The sequence below is a fragment of the Bubalus kerabau genome, chromosome 4 (assembly GCF_029407905.1).
Source record: "Bubalus kerabau isolate K-KA32 ecotype Philippines breed swamp buffalo chromosome 4, PCC_UOA_SB_1v2, whole genome shotgun sequence".
NCBI classification, from domain to species: Eukaryota; Metazoa; Chordata; class Mammalia; order Artiodactyla; family Bovidae; genus Bubalus; species Bubalus kerabau.
Genome location: NC_073627.1, coordinates 160,812,112 through 160,834,231, shown reverse-complemented (window position 1 = coordinate 160,834,231; position 22,120 = coordinate 160,812,112). Strand labels below are relative to the sequence as shown.

General features: G+C 38.4%; 1 long non-coding RNA gene across 2 annotated transcripts; it reads left to right on the top strand.

The window, feature by feature from the left end:
- Positions 1-5,341: 5,341 nt before the first annotated feature.
- LOC129650566 (uncharacterized) lies at positions 5,342-19,203 on the top strand. Of its 2 annotated transcripts, none has more exons than XR_008713833.1 (4): positions 5,342-5,430; positions 12,581-12,727; positions 18,061-18,266; positions 18,906-19,203. It is a non-coding gene; the product is annotated as an uncharacterized LOC129650566 (long non-coding RNA). The 2 variants fall into 2 exon arrangements; XR_008713832.1 differs by having other exon boundaries at positions 5,355-5,430; positions 12,668-12,727.
- Positions 19,204-22,120: the final 2,917 nt, after the last annotated feature.

Sequence of the window (22,120 nt, the reverse complement as noted above, 5' to 3'; positions counted from 1 at the left end):
AATTCATTTTCAGTAAGGTCTTTTTTCAAAAATATAAAGGCTTTCAAGGAATGATTTACACTATTACTAGATAATATAAATATCAGATTAAGCTTTATATGGCCATCTTTCATGATCTTCTTATGAGGCAGGTTTATCTATGCCTTTAATCTCAAAAAATAATTTTTAAAATGATTTCAGTTAATTGGTTAATAAGATGTTTAAAATGCTTCTCAAAGATATTCTTTTCTGTAGTTCCATTGTATTAATGTATAATTCACTACTGAAAATATCTCTAATTCTGAAGCTACTGTATATTCATGAGGTTGCATTTTTGTCTAGGAGGATTGGTGAATAAAAGAATCAGTGAATTAAATGTTAGGATGAGATTTGTGAAGTTTATTAACCACACTATTTTGCCTTCAGTTATATTTCATATGATTCCAGATAAAATCCATATTAATTTTAACCATATGAAAAGAGGATCCCATTTCTTATTTCCTATACTGCCTTTTACTATACTTCTACTATATGCCAGTTACTATAATTATCAAAAATGAACAGGACTTTGCAAGGTTATCAAGTCATTGTGATGTGTATCATTTTATTTACTATGGCGTTCCTTGAGCCTAGCACAGTGTCTGATAATCAGATACTCATAACATGTGTTATTGGGGTAATAAAATCATATGGAAGATGATTTTAGAATAACTAGATAGAGATTTTTGTTTCATAAAATACCTTGGCGACAACTGTGACAGCAGAATGATAGGAAATGATCGAGAAAGAAAGGGCACACAATGTTAAGGCAGGAGGTTGGACCTCACTAGGAAGGATGATTGCTGGAATTTCTGTGGAAGTAGGGGGAATGATCCAGCAACTGTGAATTAGTTTTATAAAATATTCAAATGTTGACAGTTGATGCCACATAGTATTCTTTCCCCCAATTATTTGGTGAAGTGACTGCACATAGTTCTGAAACAGTATGCTTTGGGGAATAAAGTGGTCAGAGCAGTGCCCAGTAGGGTGCAGTCCTGCAATTGGTTGCTTGAACTGGAGGAGAAAGATAGAAAAGAGATGGCAAACCCAACAGAAAGAGAGTATCAAAAAAAGAGATCCTAAGAAGACAGACATGCTCCACCCTGACCACAAAAGTCCTTCCAGGGAGATGCTGACCTTCCTTTTTCAGGTAGAGCAGAGATTGAACCAATTTTATTTAAAATAATAAGGACAGGTTGATCTTAACACACCAGAGGTTTTGAGAATATTTCCAACGTTGAAAGAAGGGTTAGAAATGTTTAGAGTTGATGGAACGGAGGACATTGTTTCAACCTTGAGACATGTAAAGGCTAATGATTGAGAGATGTCCACAGGCAGTTTCATGAATTCTTTAATAGAGAGTGTGATGCACATGCAGTGAGAACATAGAATGGCTGTTACACTTTACTTCTTGGGGGAAGGACATCAGGAAGAAGGTGTAGAAGAAGTAATGGATCAATGGGGTCTGAAGGATAACCCAGGATTTTTTGGAGGGAAAGTGGAGATGGAGAACTAAATGGAAAGGCATTCTGGGGCATAAAAATAAAACACAGAGAAAGTGAAAAATATGAAATATAAAAGGTGCACTGAGGAACTGAAAGCAGACAAAAAACTGAAAATGAAGACAGGCCCAGCTTTGAAAAGGGCTGTATATGCCATTCGAAGGAGGAGGAGCCTGATTCCATTTAAAGGAGGGAATTCCATTAGAGTTTTTTTTTTTTTTTAAACAAAGGAAGGAGGATATACCTTAATTTCTATCTGTTTTATGGCATTAACATGGTTTTAAGATTTCCATTAGGGAAAAACAAGAAAAAACATTTAGAATATCGGATGAAATCAAGTGAGAATGCAGAGATTTTGGAGCGATGACTAATTATAATTCAGTTCAGTTCAGTTCAGTCACTCAGTCACATCCGACTCTGCAACCCCATGAACCGTAGCACACCAGGCCTCCTTGTCCCTCACGAACTCCCGGATTTTACACAAACTAATGTCCATTGAGTCAGTGATGCCATCCAACTATCTCATCCTCTGTTGCCCCCTTCTCTCCCAACTTCAATCTTTCCCAGCATCTGGGTCTTTTCCAATGAGTCAGCCATTTGCATCAGATGGCCAAAGTGTTGGAGTTTCAGCTTTAACATCAGTCCTTCCAATGAACACCCAGGACTGATCTCCTTTAGGATGGACTGGTTGGATCTCCTTGCAGTCCAAGGGACTCTTAAGTTCCTTCCCCAACACCACAGTTCAAAAGCATCAATTCTTTGGTGCTCAGCTTTCTTTATAGTCCACCTCTCACATTCATACATGACTACTGGAAAACTATAGCCTTGACTAGATGGACCTTTGTTGACAAAGTAATGTCTCTGCTTTTTAATATGCTGTCTAGGTTGGTCATAACTTTTCTTCTAAGGAGTAAGTGTCTTTTAATTTCATGGCTGCAGTCAACATCTGCAGTGATTTTGGAGCCCCCCAAAATAAAGTCAGCCATTCTTTCCACTGTTTCCCCATCTATTTGCCATGAAGTGATAGTACCAGATGCCATGATCTTAGTTTTCTGAATATTGAGCTTTCAGCCAGCCTTTTCAGTCTCCTCTTTCTCTTTCAATAAGAGGCTTTTAGTTCCTCTTCGCTTTCTGCCATAAGGGTGGTGTCATCTGCATATCTGCGGTTATTGATATTTCTCCCAGCAATCTTGATTCCAGCTTGTACTTCCTCCAGCCCAGCATTTCTCATGATGTACTCTGAATATAAGTTAAATAAGCAGGCTGACAATATACAGCCTTGATGTACTCCTTTTCCTATTTGGAACCAGTCTGTTATTCAATGTCCAGTTCTAACTGTTGCTTCCTTCCCTGCATATAGTTTCTCATGAGGCAGGTCAGGTGGTCTGATATTCCCATCTCTTTCAGAATTTTCCACAGTTTATTGTGATCCACACAGTCAAAGTCTTTGGCACAGTCAATAAAACAGAAGTAGATGTTTTTCTGGAACTCTCTTGCTTTTTCCATGATCCAGCGGATGTTAGCAATTTGATCTCTGGTTCCTCTGCCTTTTCTAAAACCAGCTTGAACATCTGGAAGTTCACCATTCACGTATTGCTGAAGACTGGCTTGGAGAATTTTGAGCATTACTTTGCTGGTGTTTGAGTGCAATTGTGCGATAGTTTGAGCATTCTTTGGCATTGCCTTTCTTTGGGATTGGAATGATAACTGACCTTTTCCAGTCCTGTGGCCACTGCTGAGTTTTCCAAATTTGCTGGCATATTGAGTGCAGCACTTTCACAGCATCATCTTTCAGGATTTGAAATAGCTCAACTGGAATTCCATCACCTCCACTAGCTTTGTTCATAGTGATGCTTCCTAAGGGCCCACTTGACTTCACATTCCAGTATGTCTGGCTCTAGGTGAGCGATAGCACCGTTGAATTATAATTACCCACACTCAGATGGAAAAATGAAATCCTTTTACTTCCATTTCTTGATTGTTTTCCCTAAATAACATTGGATGTATCTTTCACAATGCATTTGTGAACTGACACAATTTGCACATTTCTTTCCAAGGCTTTGCCTGTTTTATATCAATGTTTCATTCACAAAAAGACACAATGATAAATTATTTTCACTTGTCCATCCATTTCTGGAGTTACAGACTGATCTATATTCCACTTTCTGCTCTAAGAAATGAAATAAAGATGCAGTGAAACTGTGTATGCAGAGAAAGTTACAGGAAATCTATAATGCTAATAAAACCTACAGGTTTAGCCGAAATCAGACAATTGAGAGTTTTATTTTGTGATTATTTTTCCTGGCAAAACTTACTGTTGCAAAACTAGGACAAATCTCAAACAAAGTGAATAAAATGATGCAAGAAGTTTTATTGAATTTTGTCATTTGCCAGTTTTAAAATATACTTCTTTGTTCTTTGAGGGAACAATTCTGACACACATTGAAGGAGTGTACACATTTTAAACTTTTTTCTTCCTCAGCTAGTAAATCACAGATTTTATCTGTGGCCACAAAATCAAATTCATTCTTCATGAGCTATCTCCGCTACCACCTCTTCTGTGAAGCCCTACCTGAGTCTATTCTACTCCATGTAGTTCTATACTGCTGATCAGATAACCCAGCTTTTATTGACAGAATAGAGGTTCTAGGGGTTTTTATTAGAAGCTGAAAAGCTTTCTGAGAGGCAGGTAAGAGAGAATGGAGGAAGAGAAATTTGGTCTGAGTCACTGAGCCAGTTTTGGATGGCAGAAAATACAGTACATGCTTCTGAATATGTCACACCTTGTATGGATACATGATAAAACCTAGGGTGAGGATTAAAATGCCTGAGTGAGAATGTTTAGGGAAAAAAGTTATGGCAAAATGGGAGCCTAGTATTAAATGGTAATGATACCAAGCCTTCAGTAATTAAATTCAGTAGGCAGAGCCCATAGTTCAGATATCTGTGTTTTACATTTAGCAACAAGGGGTCAGAGCTGATACTGACAGGCAGTAATGCCTCCTCAGCAGAAACATGGAACCCTTTGCCTATTTCTCCCTTCAGTCTTCCTCTCTCCTACCCTTCTGCCTCTCTCCTTTCCCCTTCCTCTTCCTTTCCTCTTCCTTCCTTCATTCCTTTCTTTCTTCTTTTCTTTTTTGACAAATGAGAAACAAACCCAATTTGAATTACCACAGGAAACTTAATCAAAGATCTCAGAGTAGAATCAAGTAATTACAAGAAAGGTAGAAATTCAGCTGAACATTGGGTACAACACTTAAGGAAGTTTAACGAGGCCAAAGATCTCTCTAGATCTCTTCTCTCCACCTTGTTCTCTATTATGGCATCATTCTCTCCTGCTTCCATTGGAAACATTCCACATGACAGACAATATGCTGTTCAACTCTTTGGCGCCTCATCACCTATTTCTTGGGAAAAGGTGACCCTTGCTTAATTTAGTGTCAAATTGTAAAATCCAGGTAGAGAGCTCACTTGCATTGTACCCAGCACCAAACTTATCATGCAGATGGAGGATGAGGAGATAGGGATGCTTTTTAAGAAAGTGTAATCTTTCAGGACTCATGTTTAGTTCTGGGGGTGGGGCATTTCTTTGCAGAAGAGAGTGTTTCCAAAATAAAAAGAAAAGTTGATGATCTACATAAGACTGACTAGAGCAAGCACAAAACAGGTGTGACACTTAAAGTCAACACACATGCTCTTAATGTCTATCATTGGCTACCCCAGGACAAACATCTAGAACTTTTGTTGGCATTGGTATCAGTGATGCCAGAAGACATCAGTAACAGGGCTCAGGCCTTTTGAATCATTATTGACAAGGCATAGCACCATGGTGACCTAGATAAGAGGAGGAGGAAAATAGTACATGCTACTGTAGTAAAAGAATATTACTGGGGACTTCCTGGACCGCAAGGTAAGTATTTGAGTGTAGATTAGATTCCTGTGGAAAGGATGGTGATGAAACCAGAGAAATGGTTTTGGTAACATGCCCCTGTTTATACTTTAGGTTGCTATGGATTGGAAAATATGAGCTTTGTATATTAATAGGCTCTTTGGAAGTCTCCTCTGTCATATGTGGATCTTAGCATTGTGCATAGATAGTCAAAAAAAGGAGATATAGTGCTGAATATGAATTATACCAACCTAAAATTGTGGATTTTTTACATATTGGTCTTCTGCCTGTGCCTTTTAAAAGTAGTTTAACTCTTCAGTTGTAGAATGAAGTCATGGTTTGAGTCAACTCAAATCATGAGTGCACAGCAACACAGAAATAGAGGATTGGAGGAATTATAGGCAATGGCACCCCACTCCAGTATTTTTGCCTGGAAAATCCCGTGGATGGAGGAGCCTGGTGGGCTGCAGTCCATGGGGTCGCTAGAGTCGGACACGACTTCACTTTCACTTTCACTTTTCACTTTCATGCACTGGAGAAGGAAATAGCAACCCACTCCAGTGTTCTTGCCTGGAGAATCCCAGGGACGGGGGAGCCTGGTGGGCTGCTGTCTCTGGGGTCGCAGAGAGTTGGACACGACTGAAGCGACTTAGCAGCAGCAGCAGCAGCAGCACAAATGTCTAAATTGTCATAAAATTCTCAAGTCCAAATCCAGCACATATAGTGCTGGTAGGTGAAAGAACTGTAGCAGAGAATAAAGGCAGGCTCAGCACTTGAGATTTCAGAAGCTTACATGCATGAGTTCATTCTCACCAGGACCCAGCTTGGAGGCTGGACTACTGGATTGGACAGCATCTTGGAAATGTATGTGCCTGGGAAGGCAGAGCATATAATCTGAGACAGGGTTACTAGAGCCTAAATACTAGACAGTATTCAGCTGGAAATTATTAGCATAAAGTACTTAGCTTGACGTTATGAGAAAGGACTAGGACAGAACTTTAGCCTTATAATTAAAGTAACAAAAGGAATACTGCTTTAACTCAGAGGGCAAATAAGATCTTCAGAGTTTCCTGTGGGGACACTTATCCTAAATTTCATAGCTAGTGATGATATCTAAAGAGAAGTAGAGTAAACTAGCAACCTTGGCTGGCAGATTGAATTCTGACTCTCAGTGGGTGTTTGATCCAAGCTACAACAGACCAGACCAGGAAAGGGATGGTGGAAGACTGAGGGTACTAATCTTCTTCTTGCATATGTCAGGGATGGCACAGAAACCACAGCAGGAAAGAGTCTGTGGGCAAGTGGGGGCACCAGTAGATTGAATGATGAAGACCTGATATAGAGGCAGAGAAAAAACAAGCCAAGATTGACAGATAACCTTTTCAATTGAAAGGAAGCTGCTGTTTAATGCCTTATTCCCCTTCTTAAATTTTTAATTGCTTCTCTGGAATGCGTTGAAACATTCCTGAATAACTATTTGGTGATTAGATTAGAGGATGGATGTGATCTAATTCTATAGGGATATGCATGTTGGGTGAAGAGATGATTTTTGATATGTGAATCTTTTACAGAAAATTTACATTATATTCTAGATTAGAATTTTCTTCACCCTTAGAGTAACAGGTTGCTGTCTCTTACTGCAGTGTTGTCCTGGAAACACCAGAAGCACTGAGAAGCATGTGGCACACTTTGTGGGCAGCTCCCCTTGGTGTGCTGCAAGAGCTGTATTCAATCAAACTGTCAGAAAGATGACAGCTCTGAGAAGGGGCCCATAAAGCTATTCATCAGGCTCTGAAACAGCTAGCACTTTACTTGTCTGGAGTTATTTACTAGTGGTTGATGATAATACAGTTGAGCGAGGCAGATGCTTATGAGGCATCATGGCTCTCTATTTTGGTGAGAAGTTCATTTTGAAAGGGAGAGCTTTAAGTTCTTTAGTATATTCAAGTCTAGCCTTTTACTAAGATGGTAAAACACAATAAAATGGAAAAAAAAAGCATTTTTAGGAGAAGTGTAGGCCATGCTGTTATAAAAGCTTAGATTGTGTATCAGTCCGAGTGCAGTCAGAAAAGCAGAATCAACAGTATACATATAGCATTACAACATGATGAGAAGAACTAATAGAAATAAACACTTCTTAATCCTTGCTACTAATTAGATATATCTTTGGGTAAAGAACTTAAAATCTTCATCCTGAGTCATCATGCATAAATACCAAGATTTGGCAAGGCATTTAAAAAAAATGTTTCTTTTTTGTTTTAGGTATATGTGATTCTTGTGTATATTAACTCTATCTTTCCACCAGGGTTTTGAAATTCCTCTAGGTCAGGCACCCTGACAAATTTTTCTAAATCTTTTTCAGAATGTAGAATACCCAGCATGGACTAGCAATTTATTTTAAGGGAGAGATCCTTGAATAGGGATTTATAGAAGAATAATGCTGGGAAAGATTGAAGGCAAAAGGAGAAGAGGGTGGCAGAGGATGAGATGGTTAGATAGTATCACTGACTCAATGGACATGAATTTGAGCAAACTTCGGTAGATAGTGAAGGCATATCTCAGATACGCAGATGACACCACCCTTATGGCAGAAAGTGAAGAAGAACAAAAGAGCCTCTTGATGAAAGTGAAAGAGGAGAGTGAAAAAGTTGGCTTAAAGCTCAACGTTCAGAAAACTAAGACTATGGAATCCTATCACTTCATGGCAAATAGATGGAGAAACAGTGGAAACAGTGGCAGACTTGGTTTTTTGGGGGGGGCTCCAAAATCACTGCAGATGGTGATTGCAGCCATGAAATTAAAAGATGCTTACTCCTTGGAAGAAAAGTTATGACCAACCTAGACAGCATATTAAAAAGAAGAGACATTACTTTGCCAACAAAGGTCCATCTAGTCAAGGCTATGGTTTTTCCAGTAGTCATGTATGGTTGTGAGAGTTGGATTGTGAAGAAAGCTGAGAGTCAAAGAATTGATGCTTTTGAACTGTGGTGTTGGAGAACACTTTTGAGAGTCCCTTGGACTGCAAGGAGATCCAAAAAATCTATTCTAAAGGAAATCAGTCTTGAATGTTCATTGGAAGGACTGATGTTGAAGCTGAAACTCCAAAATTTTGGCCACCTGATGCAAAGAGCTGACTCATTTGAAAAGACCCTGATGCTGGGAAAGATTGAAGACAGGAGGTGAAGGGCAAGACAGAGGATGAGATGGTTGGATGGCATAACTGATTCAGTGGGCATGAGTTTGGGTAAACTCCGGGAGTTGGTGATGGACAGGGAGGCCTGGTGTGCTGCAGTCCATTGGATTGCAGAGTTGGACATGACTGAGTGACTGAACTAAACTGAACTGAAGGATAGGGAAGCCTGGCATGCTGCAGTCCATGGAGTCTCAGAGTCAGATACGACTTAGAGACCGAACAACAATTGATTGTTACATCTACTCTCAGTTTATTGTGCCATTACTATGTAGACAACTAGTAAATAGCATTTGATTAAATGCAATATTTTTAGATATGTTATAAATGGCTATAATATAGGTTTCTTGAACAATCTTGCTTCTGTTGGCATGTTTGAAGTGAAAAAACCAATATACCTGGAAACTTGATTCTAAGTCCTAGTCAGTTTGAATTTCTCAATTTTTAATATATGAAATCTATAACCCAAGCTTCTAAGGTTTTAATTTTTAAAAATCTACCATATACTTCAAATTTGGTTTTATCTAGTGAGAATAAAATATTGTGTACTTCTTTAGCTGATAGCCATCTGCTACAGAAACATTCAAATGTCAGCTCATCAGAATTTAAAAAGACTTCCTGAACAGAAGTTCACTGAAATTTAAGAAACTTTAATGAAACTTCTGTTACAAAATGATGCTGTCTTGGCTTTAGGCTAATCCCCTAAACACACCTACAAATTCATCTCGCCAAATGTCTGCCACAGAGAAGGAGCTGGATCAGTTTTACAATTTTTATGGCAAAGGTTAAAATAAGTAATTTCCACAACAGCTGTCGACACACAGTCTGTCTTTGGAGGCTGCTTTCCCTAGAGAATTTTATTTCTTCAAATGTCATAATTAGAATTTCATCTCTAGTGACTACTCAAGGAAGTCTGGCAGCAGGAGACAGCATGGGTCACATTTTAATTACGAAAATGCATCCTTCCTGTCTAATGGGCCAGGAAGTTTTTGCTAGTCATGTCACAGGAGCTTCTATGCACTGGGAATAATTAAGTGCACTTTTCAGTGGATAGCAGTTGTTTTCTTAAAATTCAGCAAGATTTATCAGAGCATTAACAGATTTCTCTGTCCTACCAAAAAAACCAGTAGGGTGCAAAGAAGTAGATTTCCAGGCAATTAGAGCAATGAGTTGTATTCGTGCACTTACATTATTTATGGTGAATGTGTATCAACAGGAGGGCACTTTCATTTCTTTCTTTCATTAAATAAACATTTATTGACTATCCAGTTTGTTGTTGATCACTGAACTTACAGTTGGGGAAACAATCTTGAACAACACTTTTTCCATAGTAGAGATGTACCTGATTTATTGGTCATAAATTGTTATTAAAAGTGATATAGTAGAGTTATATACATGGTGCTTTGAGGACATCAAGAAAGAAGTAATTAATTCTATTCAGAGAGATCAGGAAAGATAGGGCAGGAAACATGATATTTCAGTTGAGCTGTAAAGGATGTGCAGGAAGGAGTTTGATAGATTGACAATGGAGGGTAGGGAATTCCTGACAGATGGAACTGTGTCTGTAGAAAAAAAGGTTATTTGGAGGCATCTGTAATCAGTTCGGTGAAGTGCTGATGCAGAATGCTTTTGAATAAGCAGTATTAATAGAAGACAGGCATACAGTACAGGACTAGAGTGTATTGCATGCAGGCAGAAATGTAGACACTATGGACAAGGCATTTATTTTCACAAGAGGGTTATAGGTTATGGGTACGCCTAGATACTGATTCCCTCAGCTCTCAGAACAGCCAGACAGGATTTTTCAATATATTTGTCCTATTATCCAAGTTGCCTAAGAAAGTCTATCATTTTCCTTTTCAATGATGTGAAAAAGATCAGTACATCCATATAATGAGTTACTAGTTAATAATAAGCAGAAATGAACCAATGAGAAGTGCAACAAAGTGGACAAATCCCAAAAGCATTCTGCTAAGTGAAATAAGCCCAGGAGAAATACTATACAATGCTTCCATTTATATAAAACTCTAGAATAGGCAAAACTATAATGATAGAAAGAAAACTGGCAGCTGCCAGGAGCCAGAAGTTGGGCAGAAGATACTGACTAAGAAGAGGCATGGAGGCACTTTATGGTGCAATGGAAATGACTGTTTCATGGTTGTGGTGGTGGCCACAAGATTCATCAAACTATACAGTTAAAATCTGTGAGTTTTGCTATTTATAAATTATAGTTTAAAAAAGCTGACAACAAGTGTGAGGCACAGCAGAGACTTTGGTCTGTAATGAGTTAACTGCAAAGGTACTAAAACCCTATTTACTAGGAAGCAAAAGCCTTCCTAATAAAAATGTCTAGGGTGAGACCACTAAATGGGTCTCCTCAAGCATCTGAAGACTGAAAACCATGTTAGCTGACACTGAGTTAGCTGAGTAAGAAATTAGGAGGGGGGTGGAGGAAGGAGTTATTATTTTCGCCTTAAACATACATTGTTGACTTTAAATTACAAGTACAATGATAAATGGGTTTCCCAAGTGGTTCAGTGGTAGAGAATCTACTTGCCAATGCAAGAGTCACAGAGGATGAAGGCTTGATCCCTGGGTTGGGAAGATCCTCTGGAGGAGGCAATGACGACACTCCAGTATTCTTGCCTGGAGAAACCCATGGACAGAGAGGCAGTTGCAAAGAGTCAGACACGGCTGAGCAACAGAGTATCCACCCACAATGATAAATAATAACTGATTTTTATAAAGCGTTTCTTCCAGAGATATCTTTAAAATCTTTATAAATATTAATTCATTTAATTCTCATGACAAGTCTGTGAGTAAATAATAATATTATTATTCCCATTTGTTGTATGAGAAAACTGAAGCAAACAGAGGTTAGTTAACTTTATAAGATACTAGTTCTTATACTAGTTAGTATAAGAGATTTGAAGTCAGGCAGTCTACTTCAGAATCTGTGTACCTAACCACAGAGGAATTATATTTGAATTTAAGTTCTTCCAGAAACTTCATTAATGAGAGGCATTTATATGCAACTTCAGGATATCTTGAGCTTCCCAGGTGGCACTATGGTAAAAAACCTGCCTGCCACTGCTGGAGACATAAGAGATGTAGGTTCGATTCCTGGGTTGGGAAGATCCACTGCAGAAGGGTATGACAACCTACTTCAGTGTTCTTTCCTGGAGAATCCCATGAACAGAGGAGCCTGGCAGGTTACAGTCCATAGGGTCACAAAAAGTCAGACATGACTGAAGTGACTAAGCATGAATGAAGGATATCTTGATGCTGTTGTATTTTATTATTGGAGTATATTGATTTTATTTCACTGAAGAGTCCCTGATATCTTTTATAAGACAGTGTGCCCAGACATAATTAGAGTTGGGAGTGAATTTTCAGCTTTACATATAGCATGACATTGGAGTTAGAATATGCTTGATATTGTAGAAGTGGTTACAGGAAGGTGGAAACAAGGCTTTCCTTATCCTTCCTAAGGAAGATAGTCACAGTCATGTATATCACAGGTTTCATGAATAAACTCAATGGATTAGATGAAAAATCACTGGGGAGTTTTAGGGGGTATACTATAATATACTACACATATTTTCCATGTGCTTACACCTCTACTAAAGTAATTTTGGAATAAGTTCTTAGATTATTGGGTGATACCAATGGTGCATATTTCCTAACTGAGTGGAGACTATTTATAAGCACTGGGAATCTGATCTCTCTTCCTCAATTTAAAATTTTGTACCAGTACACAGAAGAAATCCTCAGTAGTTGTTTATGTATGCCCTGAAAAGAAAACTTTTCCTCAGTTAAGATGTCCCAAGGTGTAGGCTGGGAGAGTGAGAAGAGAGTATTAGTAAGCCAATGTGGTCATGTCCTTTAGTCCTTGTCTCTAATCTATCCTTTATCAGTAATAGAACTCCTATTCTGATACTGATCTGTCTTACTTTTGTGTCTATTTCTCAACTGGTTCAGAATTAGATGGTAGAAAGAATGGTGTTATTAAAGGACCTAACAACAGCCAACAGTGCTGATGCAATTCTTTTCGTTTTTCACTCACAGTGAAGGAGAAGGAAGAGGCAATATTGGAAATAGGGCCATATGAAGATTAGGATGATACAGGTAAGAAAAATAGAGCCAAGACTAGCAAAACCAGAGCCTCTCAGTCTTTCACTTTTCTTCATTCATTGCACATAACTTTGTTCCTCTTTCTTCCCACCATTGTCAACATGCACAAACATTACCTAACAATTCACCCCATCCCACCAAACAACAACAAGACTTTCTGCCTACTAATACTTTCTGCCACAGCTTTTACATTTGTTTTATTAAAGCTTGGTGCCCAAAGAACACCAAAAGCAGGTTTTTAGTAAAACATGTTTAGGTTTACTAACTTGCTGTAGCAAGGAAAACTGTATCCTACAGGAATAATAATAATCCTAGTGAAATGGAACTTGGATGGTCTTGTACAGGGTTTGGGTTTGCACTGGGTGATTTAGTATCTGTTTTTTATTAGAGTTTCAAAAAGGAGGCTATTTGGTCACTGGATATCTTATTAATTTAAATTTAGGAGGTGGGAGATATAAAGCAGGGCTGTCATTGGTAAAGAAGCGTTAGTCACTCACATTAGTTTTAAAGAAGAGTGTGGTTGCACAGTGTCGTCGTTTATGTTTGTTTTACCAGGGTCACAAAATAACCACAAAATAACAAAATCCTGAGAAATCTGCATGCAGGTCAAGAAGCAACAGTTAGAACTGGACATGGAACAACAGACTGCTTCCAAATCTGGAAAGGAGTACGTCAAAGCTGTATATTGTCACCCTGCTTATTTAACTTATATGCAGAGTACATCATGAGAAACGCTGGGCTGGAAGAAGCACAAGCTGGAATCAAGATTGCTGGGAGAAATATCAATAACCTCAGATATGCAGATGACACCACCCTATGGCAGAAAGTGAAGAAGAACTAAAGAGCCTCTTGATGAAAGTGGAAGAGGAGACTGAAAAAGTTGGCTTAAAACTCAACATTCAGAAAACTAAGATCATGGCATCTGGTCCCATCACTTCATGGCAAATAGATGGGGAAACAATGGAAACAGTGACAGACTTTTTTTTGGGGGTGGGGGGAGGTTAGAAAATCACTGCAGATGGTGATTGCAGCCATGAAATTAAAAGACACTTGCTCCTTGGAAGAAAAGTTATGACCAACCTAGACAGCATATTGAAAAGCAGAGACATTACTTTGTCAATAAAGTTCCATCTAGTCAAAGCTTTGGCTTTTCCAGCAGTCATGTATGGATGTGAGAGTTGGAGTATAAAGAAAGCTGAGCACGGAATAATTGATGCTTTTGAACTGTGGTGTTGGAAAAGACTCTTGAGAGTCCCTTGGACAGCAAAGAGATCCAACCAGTCCATCCTAAAGGAAATCAGTCCTGAATATTCACTGGAAAGACTGATGCTGAAGCTGAAACTCCAATACTCTGGCCACCTGATGTGAAGAACTGACTCATTGGAAAAGACCCTGATTCTGGGAAAGATTGAAGGTGGGAGGAGAAGGGGATGACAGAGGATGAGATGGTTGGATGGCATCACTGATTGATGGACATTAGTTTGAATAAGCTCTGGGAGTTGGTGATGGACAGGGAAGCCTGGTGTACTGCAGTCCATGGGGTCACAAAGAGTTGGACACAATTGAGCAACTGAACTAAACTGAAGTGAACAAAATATCTGATGTTGTTGATATTCTGTGAAATTGTCCTGGCTGTTGGTTGCCAAGCCAGCCAATAGCTGTCAGCTTATCACAGATTGTTTTGCATTTTGTTTTTTTCCCCTTCTTTCTCTGTTTCATATATCCATTAACTCACAAGGCTGTCTAAGGCAGCTTGAAATTTCTTTTCAGAAGAGAAAAAAAAAAGCAATTTGTGTTCATTACCATCTTATCAACCATGACTGAATTTTAGAGTAGAAATCCTGAGAAAAAGAGAAAAAAATTTCCCCTTTTAACATGCTATTTATCCATAAAAATGGAAGTGTAGTGACTGTATATGCATATAACTAATTTATCAGAAATACAAATTCTATTTATACAAGTGTTTATAGATGTATTACAGTAATAGTCACAAATAAGACCAAGTTATTTGATGTAAACAAACATATTGCCAAAGTTTCATATGTATAGTTTGGTTGTGCTATGCTATGCTATGCTAAGTCACTTCAGTCGTGTCCGACTCTGTGCGACCCCATAGACGGCAGCCCACCAGGCCCCCCCGTCCCTGGGATTCTCCAGGCAAGAACACTGGAGTGGGCTGCCATTTCCTTCTCCAATGCATGAAAGTGAAAAGTGAAAGCAAAGTCGCTCAGTCGTGTCCGATTCTTAGTGACCCCATGGACTGCAGCCTACCAGGCTCCTCCATCCATGGGATTTTCCAGGCAAAAGTACTGGAGTGGGGTGCCATTGCCTTCTCCGTTGGTTGTGTTAAGCTGGCTGTAATTAAGCTTTTAAAGACATAAAAAATAATGCAAGGAAAAGATTACATAAAAGATATCAGTAGATTGAGGTATTTTAGTTCACTTTTTCATAGATGGAACATTAACAGTTGAAGAAATTATTTTACTTCAAGCATAATATAGCACAGCTTCAAATGAAAATTTCATTAGGTTTATCTCTAATAGCAGATTGAGCGCACTGGATATGTGCTTTGTATACATAAACCTAATGTAGAATTTTCAGTAGTTCACTAATTCTCTTTAAAGAAAATTAAATTTTTTAAAATATAAATTCCTTTATAGAATTGGCTTTCTCATTTAGACTTTGTATTTTTCTATTTGAAAGTATATTGTTACTCCCTTTACCTATATATTCCTATAGAAATGGTTGTGGATGTAATCTTCTTCTTAAAAGTACATTTTGGCCATTTTCCTGCTTTCTCATGAATTAACACATCTATCTATGAATGAAAATCTACCTGCGAATGGATGTTCCAGGGAAAGAGCCAATGGTGAACAAACTGATCAAGTTTCACTACATTTGATCAGAATAAATTACTTTTTTCTCCACACATTTTTTTTTTAATTTTATTTTATTTTTTAACTTTACAATATTGTATTGGTTTTGCCATATATCAACATGAATCCACCACAGGTATACATGTGTTCCCCATCCTGAACCCTCCTCCCTCCTCCCTCCCCATTCCATCCCTCTGGGTCATCCCAGTCCCTGAGCTGTGCCTCTGAACAATGCTGTCCTTATTTCTCATCATCTCATGTAAGGAAATGAGTCACAGAGACCAGTATGGGAGAATTGGTGGAAATGGTGGAGGAAAGGAGAGCAATGAGAACAGAAGACTAATACCAGAGTCTTTTCCCTTGTTTTGTCCAGGCACAACTGTGACTAGGAAATAACCTTTGAAATATATAAACTGAAGCCTCTGAGCATCTTTTTTCCAGTTGAAATGACCAGAATTGAGGGATTACTACTAACTGAATTCCAGACATTATTTGTATGTTACCAGATTAGTGTACACTTTATGTTTTAGGATCCAATTCAGATACCATGTTACATTTTCCCAGTCTCCTCTAGTCTATGAGAGTTTCTCTCTTCCCTAGTTTTTGTGACCTTCACAGTATTCAAGATTGCTGCTGCTGAGGCTAAGTCGCTTCAGTCGTGTCTGACTCTGTGTGACCCCACAGACGGCAGCCCACCAGGCTCCCCCGTCCCTGGGATTCTCCAGGCAAGAACACTGGAGTGGGTTGCCATTGCTTTCTCCAATGCATGAAAGTGAAAAAATAAAGTGAAGTCACTCAGTCGTGTCTGACTCCTAGCGACCCCATGGACTGCAGCCCATCAGGCCCCTCCATCTATGGGATTTTCCAGGCAAGGGTACTGGAGTGGGTAGCCATTTAGTAGCATCTAATTGAATGTCCCCTAGTTTGTATTTTCCTGATATTTTTCTCATGATTAGACTTGGGTTAAGAATTTGGAGGAAAAAGAAAAAAAAAAAAAAAACAACTCAGAGATGTAGTGTTCTTCTATTACATGATAGGGGAGTATATATTGATGTGACCAAAATGATGATGTCAATCTTCATGACTTGGTTGAATCAAGTATCTGTGTTTATTAGGTTTCTCCACTGAAAGTTGTTATTTCTTCTCTCTTTATTCTGTTCTTTTGGAAGACAGCCACCTTTTGGAAGTCTAGCCCACCCTTAGGGTAAGGGTAGTATTTAAGTTCCACTCCTGGAGGAGTGAATATCTGCATATATTATTTTGGAATTCTTATGTAAGGAAGATTAATTTCTGCTCCATTTATTTATTTAGTCATTTTTTTATGCCAGCAAAGATTCATGGATATTATTTTACATTTTGTGGTATAATCCAATATTATATTACTTATTGCACAAATTCCAGTTTTGGCCATTAGATGCTCTTCCAGGTTGGATCCTGTGTTCCTTTAAGATGTCTCAGGTTTTTGTTTTGTTTTGTTTTTTAGCACTTCTGGTACTACAAGATGATCTATGACCTACACTCACCTTTTATTTTCCCTGGTCCAGTCCTAGAATTGGCTTTTTTCCCTAAGCAAAACTATTTGCATTTTACTGTAGGATGGTATCTGGAAACAAATATATGGATATTAGGAATGTTTTTTGGTACTGGTATCAACTCTAGGCATCTCAACTTACAAAGATCTAGATAATTTACATTATTCATTTTTTTTGGAAAAAATTGAAATTATATAATCTTGTGTAAACTTTTACTTCAGATAAATCTTATTTACTTACTTTTAAATAGAATACATTCATATGGTTTAATATTAAAATCTCTTTTGTCAGCCACACATTTTATCTCTCTTAGAGACAACCAATATTATAGTATCTTAAATTTGCTCTCAGTGGTATTCTGTGGTTAGACATATATGTATTCTTTCCCTAATACACTTATATACAAAGTCAGCATACCGTACATACTGTCCTCTGCCTTGATTTTCTTTCACTCAACAATATATCTTAGAGAGTTTGTTTTTAATGAAGTACTTCCTCAATCTTTTTAATAGCTACACTGATTTTCATTGTATGGATATATGTACAATAATTTAAGTAACCCTCTATTAGTAAATATTTATATTGCTTCTATTCTTTTATTATTATAATAAATTCTGCAATATAAATCTTATACATATGTAATTTCTTACATAGCTGAAAATATCAGTAGAATAAAAGAAAATTAGAAACAAAATTGTTAGGTAAAATGGTATATATACTTATCATCTTAATATATTTTTTTTTCCATAAATGTTTAACAATTTATATACTTTCACTGATCTTCAGAGAATTTCTGTTTCTCCGCACTCTAATACATTAATGTACTTTTGCCAACCTGAAAAACTGCATCTCAGTGTAGTTTTTATTTGCATTTCTTCTAATATGAATAAGAATAAACTTTTTTTTAATCATGTTTAAGATTGATGCTTTTGAACTGTGGTACTGGAGGAGACTCTTCAAAGTCCCTTGGATAGCAAGGAGATAAAACCACTCAATCCTAAAGGAAATCAACCCTGACTAATCATTGGAAGGACTGGTGTTAAAGCTGAAGCTCCAATACTTTGGCCACCTGTTGTGAAGAACTGACTCATTGGAAAAAGACTCTGATCCTGGGTAAGATTGAAGGTAGGAGGAGAAGGGGACAACAGAGGATGAGATGGTTGGATGACATCATTTGCTCAATGGATATGAATTTGAGCAAACTCTGGGAGATAGTAAAGGACAGGGAAGCCTGGCAGTTCATGGGGTCACAGGTTGGATACAACTTAGCAATTGAACAGCAACAACAACAAGATTGAAGGAGAGCAGAATTTGTACCCTTCAAAATGCCTCTTTGGCATAAGATTATTTGGGGTTGGTTATTTTTATGAAAGTCCAGACCCATGAGAAGTTCTGAAAATCCATTAAAAGTTACGCTTTTGTAAGAGAAACTTGTATTTATAAGGAAAAACTCCATTTGTGTGGGTATACCCTTCTCTGTACTGAGAAGAATGACTAAATCTTTAGAAACTTATCAATGGAGAAGCCAAAGACATATCTGCCTATGTTGATTGTGATTTTCTTGATAACCTCCCATAACTGGCTCCTCCTACCAACACCTTTTGCTTTAGCTGGAGGTGGTGTGTAAGGTGGTGGTTCAGACCATTTCTGAGAGTTATTCAGTTTTCCTAAGTACACAGAGGATATTCATTCATGTACACAGGGGATATGCATATAATTAAACTTCTGTCTGTTTCTCTCCTGCTAATCTGTCTTTTATTACAGGAGTGGAGGTCTCAGTTATAAACAATGATTTATTAATAAACAAAACCTCAATTAGATAGAGTTGGGAGACCAGAGAGGGGAGATCCCATGCACAGTGATGAAAGCAGAGCCCAAGAGGAAGAAGACAGACTCCTTTTCTTTTGTTGCAAGAACTGGGCCAATGAAAAACCAAGGGCTCTTTGTGGACTGCAGTCCTCACAATTTCCTCTTCCTTCCATAAAAGTGCTCTCCTTCCCTTGCAATGCAGGGGCTTATATGTAGCTTGCCATGTTTGCAGACCCCAAATTCTCTGTTGATTCAAAATTAAACTTTTTTTTTTTTTTCCTGAAGAAATATCTGGCAGTCTGTTTGTTTTAAATCAACATTTTGGTGGCCTGCACAGGGGCTAGAGAAGCTTCAAGGCTGTTGAGCAAAATAGGTGAGGTACCCACAATAGAGTTTACTGTTGTTCACTGCTTTCTCACTAACCCCGGTGTTTGAAAGTATGTCTTCTGGGTCTGAGATCATGCCCTTCCTGTATTTGAAGCTCTCCAGGCTTTATTTGGGATCTATTTAAAGATTTCATCTGTTGGTTAAGGCCTTGTTCTGTATGTGAGTATTCGTTTGGCACTTTGGTCTGATTTTGAGGTCAGACACTTTTACTGAAGCTGGATAACCTCAATCCATTCCTCCAGGATCACAGGTTGTTTCTTTGAAACAGTGTTGGGTTTTTCAGCATTCAGCTGATTTCTTTGGAAGAGCTGTCCTCTGGAGACTGGCTAGAAAACATCTTTGGCCTGGCTCCTCTGGGACCGAGCAGTCCTCTGAAGACTGGTTGGGACTGACTTGCAAGTTGTTTGAACTGAGCTATTTGGGCTGTAAACCATTTAAGGTGTTTGAAAATTGTTCTTTACTCCAGTAAAAATATCCCTAAAAAGTAAAATCCCATTATCTGAGTATTTTGAGGCTACCCCCCATAGCGTCTCTGGCAGATTTGATTTTAAGTTTAAAAATCAAGTTTCTCTCTCATGCTTCTAACTAAATGGACCAACCTGACCAAAGGCTATTTAGAATATCAGTGGCCATTATGGGGAAATTTTGAATTTCCCAAACTAATTTCCTTAAAACCAAATTGGACTAAAACAGCTCAAACATTTTCAAAACTGAGTGAAATGCTTATTTTGATTGATATTTTGAAACTTCCCAATGTTATCAGCAGTATAAAATTGTTCTGTGTAAAGATTTTAAAATTATATAAAATGATTGAAGAAAGATAAAATGGCTTCTGACGCCTCAGGCCCTGCCTCTGTTGCCATCTTGTCTTCCGTGGCTTTTTGTAGCCAGATTCTGCCTTCTGTTCCATTTTCCTCCTTCTCTTCTATGTAGCTTACCTCTCCACTAGGCCTTCAGTTTCTCCATTCAGCTTCTATTGCCAAGCTCCTCCTTTGCTCCAAAATGTTCCCCACAGCCATTTTCTCTGAATTGTCAGAACCTGTCACTTTAAAATTAAGCTATCCGAGAATCAAGAGGCTCTAAACTTAATTTCTTATACTCTCTGGATTAAACTGTGACCCATAGTCAAAGATTTTCCCATAGCAACTGAAGAGCCTTAAGGTTTGGTGAGGAATTTAATGTAGTCATTCAAATTTTTCAACCCGGTTTCTCTTATGGGTATCAGCTAGTTCATATGCTGGTACCTAAGGGTAGACTCAGCACTGAGTGAAAACGACTAACTGGGAAAGTCCTTAATGGTCTCTAGAATTACAAGCAGGAGACCAGCCCACTACTTTACTGTATGATCAGTCTCAGGCAATACAGCCAATTTCACTGAATAATTCCTAGGGACTTTTCAAAGTTAGTTGCTTGGAAGAAATTTCAGACTTGCATGCAAACATCTGACTAACCAGATCATGATTATAAAAATCAACTTCTGATTATTTTTAAAGAAAATACTGATGTTCCTTAAGACGTCGATTCCACCTGAGCAGCTGAACTGAGACATTTATCTTCTGGTAAAAAGAACCAGCATGGAATGGGAAGCTATGTCTGCTCCAGATTTAGTCAGTCTGGTAAACCAGCTCTCTCACACTGCAGATGAGTCACTTCAGCATTATCTTCACCTCCTGCAAATAAAGTCTTCTAAATGAAACCAAAATCCTTCTAGCTTCTGTTATTACTGCAGAGAGCCAGAACATTGAGAAACAGATTACTACAAATTTCAGCACTTTAGGCAACTTCTGCCCTCTAGTCAGTCTTTCCAAAGTCCTTCTAATTCTCAATTACAGGGCTCCCAGGACCTACAGGGAATCTTTTCAATCCTCCCTCTTAATTGGCTTAGAGAAACACTTATCAATATTAAGGATGAAACTTTTCTAGTCCTAGTGACAATAGAGTCACATTCTTCATGCTCAATGTCACTACTATAAAATAGCCCCTGCCTTGCAGTACTGCTCTGCTGCTGCTAAGTCGCTTCAGTCGTGTCCGACTCAGTGCGACCCCATAGACGGCAGCCCACAAGGCTCCCCTGTCCCTGGGATTCTCCAGGCAAGAACACTGGAGTGGGTTGCCATTTCCTTCTCCAGTGCATGAAAGTGAAAAGGGAAAGTGAAGTCGCTCAGTCAGGTCTGACTCTTAGTGACCCCATGGACTGTAGCCCACCAGGCTCCTCCGTCCATGGGATTTTCCAGGCAAGAGTACTGGAGTGGGGTGCCATTGGCTTCTCCTAAAACAGTTCAAACAGTAGGGATGCCTAATGTACCTCAAAAGTTTCTGTCTCTGAATCTACTCCCTTTAAGTCAGGCCCTTTGAAAGACACACATGTTTTTCTCCTCAGTTCCTCTCTCCCATCCATTTATTAGGCTGAGTCCTCTCAGAGAAGTATCATGCTGAAATTTCTCCCAAAGGGGGGATAAAATTCTAGAAATTGACAATATCAAAGTGATATACCAAGTAAATTAAATGACCTTTTGACATCTTTTATTTGTTCCATCTCTGAGAGTACTAGAGCAGATTCTGGAAATATTGATGATTTGTCCTTATGGAATCATCTACCACCTTCTTTACAGACAAAATCTCCCACTGATATTGATGAAATTCACAGAGTAACTCCCATCAAAATTCTAAGAGACCTCTCAAAATCTCTTCTTAGAATTCATCAGTATGGTATAAGCAAAGAAGCCCTTCAGAGAAGAAAATCCACAATAGAAGAGTGCAAAGCTCAAGGCCTCATTATTTCT